The sequence below is a fragment of the Camellia sinensis genome, chromosome 7 (genome assembly GCF_055761805.1).
Source record: "Camellia sinensis isolate YWXY chromosome 7, ASM5576180v1, whole genome shotgun sequence".
Taxonomy (NCBI): domain Eukaryota; kingdom Viridiplantae; phylum Streptophyta; class Magnoliopsida; order Ericales; family Theaceae; genus Camellia; species Camellia sinensis.
In genome coordinates this window covers 195,319,419-195,330,968 of record NC_138967.1, presented here as the reverse complement: position 1 = coordinate 195,330,968, position 11,550 = coordinate 195,319,419, and positions in this window count along the sequence as shown.

Here is an 11,550-nt window from a genome sequence, read left to right as displayed (position 1 = left end):
CGAGTATAATCATTTCTTCTAGAATGGTCATATCCTATAAGTATTTCTTTTATAAAGCTAGTAAAATTTCATGGATTATCTCCTAGTCCTTTAAGCTATCTAATTGTCTCCTCATATTTTCCTTTAAAGGTTAAATATATATTAAAAGATGAATCTTCTAAAAGTGTTTCCATATATTCCCACACATCTGTTGATTCAAAGGGATTACTCATCCACGCTTTTATCGCATCTTTTTCCCATTTTTCTGTTACTTCTTGCCATATCTGGGAGTCGAATCTAGCTAAATCTAAAAGGGTTCCTTGGTTATTTGCTGGCTGTAATTGTATACTCATGTCTGATTGTCTACGCTTTCCATGAAATCTATACATTTTATTTGGGTCTGCCTTACTACGCCCTGTATTAACTAATGGTCTTCCTTCTCCTACTGCATAATGCATTAGTTCTACTGGATCTTCTGCCGTATGTTGTGGGTTACTAGTTCCTGTGCTTTCTGTGTTCATATAAAAAGTATCTTCTTAGTTGGATTGTTCTAGTATTTTAAATATTTTACTAGGATGTATTTTATCTTCTATGATATCATCTACATATTCAGTATGAAATTCTTGGTCTAAAAATGATAATGTTTCATCATGGGTATCTCCTCTAGCTATGTATTCATAGTATCTAGTATCTAATATTTTATTCATATCGCTGAGGGTGAAATTTTCCAAATCTATCTCATCAATATTATATATCTTATTTTGTGATATTGTTTTTTCTTTTGTCATTACATAAAGTTGATTTACGTCACTATGATTATCTTGATTTTCTTCCCTATCTATACTACTAAATTCATCATCTTCAGATTTTTCTGGTGCTACATAAGTCTATTGAGTAAATCTTACTGCATAGCTTCCGTCTGCTTTTTGATATAATAAGTTATCTTGAGGGGCTAACCTTTTTTGTCCTAGAAAATCTCCTAAATTCCAATCTAGTGCTGCATTATCTTCATAATTATATTTTTTAGCTGGTAGTGCCTTTATTCCTTTTGCGCCTAATATTTTAACTATCTGATCATTTGTAAGTCTATAATGAGTATTGCTTTCTGAGACTGCTAAGCCTAAAAATCCTGTGCAAACTAATAAATTCTTTTCTCTTTTTTTCATTTTGTATCCTCTACTTTTTATCCCTATTTTTATCTTTTTATGAAAGGTCGAGGTTGGTAGTAGGAAATCTGGTGTAAAATAAACTATTCCTCATTTTGAATTCATATCTAATTCATAGCTGCCTAAAATACTTTGTCCTACATAATTAAACTTATCATCATAAAGATATACAAAAACTTTAGTTCCTAAATTTTCTCTAGTTAAAGCCTTAACTCCTACTACAATTAATCCTAAGTGAGTCATTTTGAGGTGTTCATTTACAGCATATTTATAACTTTCTCTATCTATTAAATTTAGCTATATTTTTTCATCTTCATGAGTTACACTAATCATTTGTTCACCGTAGTGTTTAAATAGATATTGTTTTTTATGAATCCTTCCTAGCTTATATATATATTTAGCTGGAATTAACTCTAGTTTTCCTTTTTAAATTTTTCTATTTGTTGTTCTACATCTATAAATTCTTCCATTTTAACATTTTTATCATCATTACGCTTTTTACTACTACTTCCTCTTACTAGCTGTTTAAACGTCTTTATTTTTTGTAAGTTCTACAGACAAGTGTCTTTGGTAATTTAAGTTTTTCGAAATATCTAACTATATCTTCTTCGTTTATTTGAGATTGGGGTTTGTTTGTTGGTCCTTCTACTCCTTTTCCTTTTTGAAGTATTATTTTTTGTAAAGAAGCTAAACGATTTTCTAAACTATGTAGTTGTTCTGATAATTCTTCAAATTTTTCACACAATCTAATTAGAAATAAAATTTCTATATTATTTTGTCTTACTGATATTTTATCTGACTGATTTATTCCCTGGTAGCTACTAATTCCTTCTGGGTTATTATGAAAGTCTTTTGCTTGTTTTAAAATAATCTGGTAGTCCCTATTAACCTTTTTATCACTACTCATAAACTAAGATCTTATTAGTTATTCTAAAATTTCTAATTTTTGCTTTAAATTATCTTGAATTTTGTTGATTTGTTCTATTTGTTTAGCTATTTGATTTATCTGACTGTGAATTTTTTCAATTAGTTGTTTAAATTCTAACTCTATTTGCTTTGAACTGCTAGTATTTGTGGCTGAAATTAGAGTTTCTATTTCTGACTTAGTGAGAAATTTTTCTAAATTTAAATCTATTCGTTTTTGTAGGATAGAACTACACTGATCTTGGATATAATCTAATTTTTTATCTTGATCTTTAATTATACTGCGAGTACTATGAAGATAGTCTATAGATGAAGTAAAAAGATTACTACTTTTATCTACGTCCTTTTTAATATTTTCTGCAAAATTAATCTGATAATCTATAATACTATTTAACCGAGGATTATGTTCACTATGGAGTTGATGTGTAAAAGTATCTTCAAAAGTACAACGAAATTTATTTTTATCTATATTAAGACGATGGTTATGATTGCTGAGTTCTAAATCTAAATATTATACTCTTTTCATACACAAAATTAAATCCTACTTTAAAATTATAAAAACCTACTATAATATGGAATTTATAACTAAATTGTCCAAAAATAAAAATACTCTATTTCCATAAGCAAAATGCATAAACTAAATTAAACTCTCCAAAAATCGAACACTGCTCTGATACCATTTTTTGGGATTGAGTTAGTGGTCTACCACTATTTTGAAATTGGGTTGAGAATTATCTAATTAATTCTACAGTTATGGTAATAAATCTTCAAGCTGTTGTATAGCTAGCTGTAAGGCTTCTTGTTTTATAGTTATCTGTTTATTTATTTGAGTAATTTTCAAACTATAATTTTCTAGAGATCTACCGGAAGCTAATGATAATAGAAATCAATATCTTAATTTTTGATCTTTTAATTCTTGTATAAGCTCAGTACTGGTCATGATTTTAATCCTAAGTTCTTCTTCTAAAGGCATAAAATTTTGATTATTAAAATTCTTTTATGAACAATATTTCATTGATATTTCTATTCGGGTTGCTCTCCTTATATTCTAAAATTCTTTTTCTTTGGCAAAACTATTTTTAGGCAATGTTTGTTTTCATTACATATACTCCTACCTTGAAGCTAAGCCTCGTTCAACATAGTATATTTTTATTTTCTGTTCCTTACCTTTTCCTTTCTGCCTACAATTTGCTCTCAAACGTCTAACCACGGCTCACACGGGCTCTTCAGCTAAGGTCAGTCAGTATTAAAATAGAAAATAACAGTTACTATGAAGGTGCAAAACATGTAATATTAATGAGCAAACAAGCATTCCATAAATTTAGTTTTTCCAAAAGGAAAATAAAATTTAGAATAAAAGAGTTACCCTTTTGAAATATCTAAGGAAAAATAGAGACTACTCACACTTCATATTAATATGTAATATACTTACAAAGATTATGTTACAGACTTTGAGTTTCTGAAAGACCTGGAACACTTAGAATTTTTTAGAGGAGTTGGAAATTTTTGCAAAGAAAAGTGGAGGGAAATTTTTCATTGCTTATTCTATTAGCATGAATGCCAATTTATACAATACAAAAGGAGGATAAAAGCAAAAACTCAAAACCTAGACTTAATGCCTTACGTTCCAACTTTTCCTAAAAGTCTAAAACCTATTCAAGCCTAGACATAGGCTTTTTCAAAGACTTTCTTTAAGTAATAAAGACAAAGACTATGCATACAATTATATGCCTATTTTGACAAACTTTTTACGCAGATAAAAACGAGTAAAGGGTTTGGATAATGATGTCGGGTACTGCTTTGGGCCCCATCGCACATCATTCAATCCTCATTTTTTGATAAAATTTTGACACTATAATTTATTACAGGACACGCGTAAGGATTCTCACAGCTTTTCTTTAATGAAGCAGGGTAGGGGTCTCTGCTTTATTAAAGTAGTGAGTGAAGGAGAAGCCTTATCACTGACAGACACAAATAATTATAGACATAAATATTTACAATAGCTATTTGTTGTTTATTGGCGTGCTTTTCTCTGGTCGTTGAAGAGAAGCTTTATCATCTACAGATTTTGTCATTTTCTTCTGAGAGGCCAATAATTGATGTAGACACTTGGATGGTGGATTGAATATTCATGGTTGATTTTTCATAGAAAATTTACAAAATTTCAAAGAGTCAAAAAATTAAAGTCTAGAAACAAGGACTTTGTGACTATAATACTATAATACTTCCAAAATATTACATGAGTCCTTAATTATGGAGTGCACTTGTAGGAACCCACATTTTATGTCCTCATCATGTTCATGAGCATCGGTATGATTATGACTTGTTAAGCTTGCATGTGTATGTTTGTGATTTGTTTCGCTTGAGCGAATGCGATCCATGCCTTGTTTTGAAGCCTTGTGATTTGTCTAAGTGTAGTGTGTTTGTCTTGTTCCTTCCTTGATGTGAAACTTAGGTCACGCCTTGCCTGAGTTATACTAGCCGATGTTATTCCAAGCCGAAGTCATCCTCAGTCTAGAAGTATCTTGGAACCCCTTGTTGACCTCCGTCCTTGCCTTGACACATTAGCCGAGATGTTACCTTGCACCCCAGTGATCTCGTCCTGGAGTGGTATGACCTAGGCCGAGGTGTGGCGCATCTAGGCCAAGATGTGGCACAGCTTAGTCAAGTGTTGTCCTTCCTAGCCGGGGTCATTGTCACCTTAGTTGCCGAAGTCCTTTTGTTAGCCGATGTCACCCATTGCCGGAGTGTCATTCCGTGTAGCTTGTCGAATACGCCTTGTTATTAGCCGATGTCATTGCCTCGTCAGAGAGCCCATACCGCTTTACTTGTTGAACACCCTTCCACCATGCTTTGTCTGGCCTGTCAGCCACCTTTTCAGGAAAAACCCAACCAATCGCCGCCACGTGTCTCAGTAGAAGGTTAACCCCAGAACCGAGTAAAGAAAACTATCATTTGGTATCATAAACTTGCCTTGTAGAGAGAGAAGCTCTAGGAGGAAGAAAGAGTTTTAGAGTGAGGAAGTAGATCTTCAAGCTTGATTCCTAGAGATCGAACCGTTAGATCCGTGTTCTAAGGTTAGATTCTTGATCTGCTTATGATGTTCTCTATGTTCATGTTATTGCATTGCATGATCGGATATGATTTGTAAGCCATGCATCGTTTTGAAGTTCGATTTTAGAAAGAGAAAATGACATTCATGTGTTCTTCAAGAAAGTCTTGTTTTGATCCGAAAGCTTGCATAAAGAATCATGATTTTGTGTTTATTTCCGCAAGAATTCCAAGAACGGGTACCCAGGTCCATGTTTTCAAACTCATAGCACGAAAATCCCAGATTTGTGACGACAGATTATGATTGAACATTCATATTTTTCATGTTTTCACACCCATGTTCTTCGTGTTCATCAGCAGAGGGAAACCCAGAGTTTCCCGACCTCTTTTCCTTGCATGTGGCCCCCGGGAACACACCTCGGCGAGGAGGTGTGGAACCTTGGGCTAGACCTGGTTGGTGCCCAGCATGTTTTCCGAAATCATTTGCATACATAAGAGACTTGTTTGAAGGTGCATTCAATAGGCTTTGCCATGTGTTTGTAGGACTTGGGCTTGTCTCGACTCCGACGTTTGAAGAAACCATGTGAGTGGTATTTTTAATAAAGCTATGTTACACTTGCTTTCATAAATCTCGTCTCGCCTTGTTTTGAAAAGTACTTGATCTAGCATGAATGACTATCTCTACTTGTGTATTAAACACTATCTTGTTTTGATGACACTTCTTGAAAGTCCTTAGTTGCAGGGGACTATAATGCAACTGTACTCTTGTCTTGAAAGTCCTTAGTTGCAGGGGACTATAATGCAACTGCACTCTTGTCTTGAAAGTCCTTAGTTGCAGGGGACTATAATGCGACTGCACTCTTGTCTTGAAAGTCCTTAGTTGCAGGGGACTATAATGCGACTGCACTCTTGTCTTGAAAGTCCTTAGTTGCAGGGGACTATAATGCGACTGCACTCTTGTCTTGAAAGTCCTTAGTTGCAGGGGACTATAATGCGACTGCACTCTTGTCTTGAAAGTCCTTAGTTGCAGGGGACTATAATGCAACTGCACTCTTGTCTTGATATGTCATCGCACTTGTAATATGTAGATGTAATAACATCCAAGGAACTTGAAAGGCCGACAATGAACTTGATTTCCCTCTTGATTGTAAAGTATGCTATGTATTGTTTTGAAAGAAATCTTGGATATCAATCATGCAAAACCTTTATTTCTAATATCATTCACTGAGTATCCAAGCTCACCCTCTCTATATATATGTAGGTGATGAGCAAGAAGGCAATGAGGCCTAGACGTGTAGCCGATGTGTTTTTGGGCGCATTGCCGACGTGTTTTGGATTAGCATTTTGTACCATCTTGAAGATTATGCTTCTTAGTCTATATTTCATGTGTACTTGTATATGTCGGCTTGAGAAGCCTTTTGGTCAAGATGTATTTTGTATCTCATTCCCTTATTGTATCTAAGTTGTAAGACTTTGTAAAAGTGTATGTCATTTCATTGGACTTAAGCACGACTCTCATGGACTATTTAGATTCTGTATATATATATATATATTGCTTCCGCACTTGTAAGCCCCATATTTCATACTCTGATTGTGTGTGATTTTTGTAAGTCGGCCTTCGGTAATCTCAGATTACTGGCCATCACGGCACCAAACTACTAGGGGCGGTTTGGGGGCGTGACAGCACTTTTCTTTTCTTTTTTTTTTTTTTTTGTTGGAAGCATTAATTGATAGCAAGCTACCAGAATGGAAAGGAATAAGGTGCATCCCAGCCAAACATAAAATGTACCTTAGAGGAACTTCAACATTTCCAGGATATCTAGGACTTCTCAATCGGAGACCCTGGCCATGCAGAAAATTTTCACTCAGAGATCAGCTAAATAAATAGAGGAAATTTGCTAATAATTCTCTATTAGCGTATAATGGAAATTATGGTCATCTAGTCTGTGAAGATAGAAATCAAAAGATATACTGTAACCTAGCTATGCCAGGATATCGCTTCAGTAAAGAAACCTTTGTCGATGAAAGTCAGTATCCCAACTATCAGCATAGCGTCTCTCATGAGTCACCATTAGTAGGAAATGAAGATAACCAATGGGAGAATGAACCAGATATGGGGGATGATTTCTACAATCAACTCTCAGCCGCAGATCTTGAACATCTTTTAGATAGAATGTATGGGTGGAAAAAAAAAAAAAAAACAGTGCACTCCATAATTAAGGACTCGTGTAATATTTTGGAAGTATTATAGTATTATAGTCACAAAGTCCTTGTTTCTAGACTTTAATTTTTTGACTCTTTGAAATTTTGTAAATTTTCTACAAAAAATTAGCCTTGAAGATTCAATCCACCATCCAAGTGTCTACATCAATTATTGGCCTCTCAAAAGAAAAAGACAAAATCTGTAGAAGAAAAAGTTTCTCTTCAACGACAAGAGAAAAGCACGCCAAGAAACGACAAATAGCTATTGTAAATATTTATGTCTATAATTATTTATGTCTGTCAGCGATAATTCTTCTCCTTTACTCACTACTTTAATAAAGCAGATGACCCCTACCCTGCTTCATTAAAGAAAAGCTGTGAGAATCCTTACGCGTGTCCTGTAATAAATTATAGTGTCAAAATTTTATCAAAAAGTGAGGATTGAATGATGTACGATGGAGCCCAAAGCAGTACCCGTCATCATTATCCAAACCCTTTACTTGTTTTTATCTGCGTAGAAAGTTTGTCAAAATAGGCATATAATTGTATGCATAGTCTTTGTCATTATTACTTAAAGAAAGTTTTTGAAAAAGCCTATGTCTAGGCTTGAATATGTCTTAAACTTTTAGGAAAAGTTGGAACGTAAGGCATTAAGTCTAGGTTTTGAGTTTTTGTTTTTATCCTCTTGTATTGTATAAATTGGCATTCATGCCAACGGAAGAAGCAATGAAAAATTCCCCTCCACTTCTCTTTGCAAAAATTTCCAACTCCTCTAAAAAATTCTAACTGTTCCAAGTCTTTCAGAAACTCAAAGTCTGTAACATAATCTTTGTAAGTACATTACATATTAATATGAAGTGTGAGTAGTCTCTCTTTTTCCTTAGATATTTCAAAAGGGTAACTCTTTTATTCTAAAATTTATTTTCCTTTTGGAAAAACTAAGTTTATGGAATGCTTGTTTGCTCATTAATATTACATGCTTTGCACCTTCATAGTAACTGTTGTTTTCTATTTTAATACTGAGTGACCTTAGTTGAAGAGCCCGTGTGAGCCGTGGTTAGGCGTTTGAGGGCAAATTGTAGGCAGAAAGGGAAAGGTAAGGAATAGAAAATAAAAATATACTATGTTGAACGAGGCTTAGCTTCAAGGTAGGAGTATATGTAATGAAAACAAACATTGCCTAAAAATAGTTTTGCCAAAGAAAAAAATTTTTAGAATATAAGGAGAGTAACCCGAATAGAAATATCAATGAAATATTGTTCATAAAAGAATTTTAATAATCAAAATTTTATGCCTTTAGAAGAAGAACTTAGGATTAAAATCAGGACCAGTACTGAGCTTATACAAGAATTAGAAGATCAAAAATTAAGATATCAGTTTCTATTATCATTAGCTTCCGGTAGATCTCTAGAAAATTATAGTTTGAAAATTACTCAAATAAATATACAGATAACTATAAAATAAAAAGCCTTACAGCTAGCTATACAACAGCTTTAAGATTTATTAGCACAACTGTAGAATTAATTAGATAATTCTCAACCCAGTTTCAAAATAGTGGTAGACTACTAACTCAACCCCAAAAATAGAGTAGTTTTTATTTTTGGACAATTTAGTTATAAATTCCATATTATAGTAGCTTTTAATAATTTTAAAGTAGGATTTAATTTTGTGTATGAAAAGAGTAAAATATTTAGATTTAGAACTCAGCAATCATACCCATCGTCTTAATATAGATAAAAATAAATTTCGTTGTACTTTTGAAGATACTTTTACACATCAATTCCATAGTGAACATAATTCTCAATTAAATAGTATTATAGATTATCAGATTAATTTTTTAGAAAATATTAAAAAGGACGTAGATAAAATTAGTAATCTTTTTACTTCATCTATAGACTATCTTCGTAATACTCGCAATATAATTAAAGGTCAAGATAAAAAATTAGATTATATCCAAGATCAGTGTAGTTCTATCCTACAAAAACGAATAGATTTAAATTTAGAAAAATTTCCCACTAAGCTAGAAATAAAAACTCTAATTTCAGCCACAAATACTAGCAGTTCAAAGATAATAGAGTTAGAATTTAAACAACTAATTGAAAAAATTCATAGTCAGATAAATAAAATAGCTAAACAAATAGAACAAATCAACCAAATTCAAGATAATTTAAAACAGAAATTAGAAATTTTAGAACAACTAATAAGATCTTAGTTTTATAAGTAGTGATGAAAAGGCTAAAAGGGACTAACAGATTATTTTAAAACAAGCCGAAGACTTTCATAATAACCCAGAAGGAATTAGTAGCTACCAGGGAATAAATTACTCAGATAAAATATCAGTAAAACAAAATAATATAGAAATTTTATTTCTAATCAGATTGTGTGAAAATTTTGAAGAATTATCAGAACAACTACATAGTTTAGAAAATCGTTTAGCTTCTTTACAAAAAACAATACTTCAAAAAGGAAAAGGAGTAGAAGGACCAACAAACAAACCCCAATCTCAAATAAACGAAGAAGATATAGCTAGATATTTTGAAAAACTTAAATTACTAAAGAAACTTGTTCGTAGAACTTACAAAAAACAAAGATGTTTAAACAGCTAGTAAAAGGAAGTAGTAGTAAAAAGCGTAATGAGGACGAAGATGTTAAAATTGAAGAATTTATAGATGTAGAACAACAAATATAAAAATTTAAAAAGGAAAAACTAAAGTTAATTTCAGCTAAATATGTATATAAGCTAGGAAAGATTCATAAAAGACAATATCTATTTAAACACTACGGTGAACAAATGATTAGTGTTACTCATGAAGATGAAAAAATAGAGCTAAATTTAATAGATAGAGAAAGTTATAAATATGTTGTAAATGAACACCTCAAAATGACTCACATAGGATTAATTGTAGTAGGAGTTAAGGCTTTAACTAGAGAAAATTTAGGAACTAAAGTTTTTGTATGTCTTTATGATGATAGGTTTAATGATGTAGGACAAAGTATTTTAGGCAGCTATGAATTAGATATGAATTCAAAATGAGGAATAGTTCATTTTACACCAGATTTCCTACTACCAACCTCGACCTTTGATAAAAAGATAAACATAGGGATAAAAATTAGAGGATACAAAATGAAAAAAAGAGAAAAGAATTTATCAGTTTGCACAGGATTTTTAGGCTTAGCAGTCTCTGAAAGCAATACTCATTATAGACTTACAAATGATCAGATAGTTAAAATATTAGGCGCAAAAGGAATAAAGGCACTACCAGCTAAAAAATATAATTCTGAAGATAATGCAGCACTAGATTGGAATTTAGGAGATTTTCTAGGACAAAAAAGGTTAGCCTCTCAAGATAACTTATTATATCAAAAAGCAGACAAAAGCTATGCAGTAAGATTTACTCAATATACGTATGTAGCACCAAAAAAATTTGAAGATGATGAATTTAGTAGTACAGATAGGGAAGAAAATCAAGATAATCATAGTGACATAAATCAACTTTATATAATGACAAAAGAAAAAACAATATCACAAAATAAGATATATAATATTGATGAGATAGATTTGGAAAATTTCACCCTCAGCGATATGAATAAAATATTAGATACTAGATACTATGAATACATAGCTAGAGGAGATACCCATGATGAAACAATATCATTTTTAGACCGAGAATTTCATACTGAATATGTAGATGATATCATAGAAGATAAAATACATCCTAGTAAAATATTTAAAATACTAGAACAATCCAACTTAGAAGATACTTTTTATATGAACACAGAAAGCACAGGAACTAGTAACCCACAACATAAGGTAGAAGATCCAGTAGAACCAATGCATTATGCAGTAGGAGGAAGAAGACTATTAGTTAATACAGGGTGTAGTAAGGCAGACCCAAATAAAAGTTATAGATTTCATGGAAAGCATAGACAACTAGACATGAGTATACAATTACAGCCCGCAAATAACCAAGGAACCCTTTTAGATTTAGCTAGATTCGACCCTCAGATATGGCAAGAAGTAATAGAAAAATAGGAAAAAGATGCGATAAAAGCATGGATGAGTAATCCCTTTAAATTAACAGATATGTGGGAATATATGGAAATACTTTTAGGAGATTAAGCTTTTAATATATATTTAACCTTTAAAGGAAAATATGATGAGACAATTAGACAGCTTAAAGGACTAGGAGATAATCCATGAAATTTTACTAGCTTTATAAAAGAAATA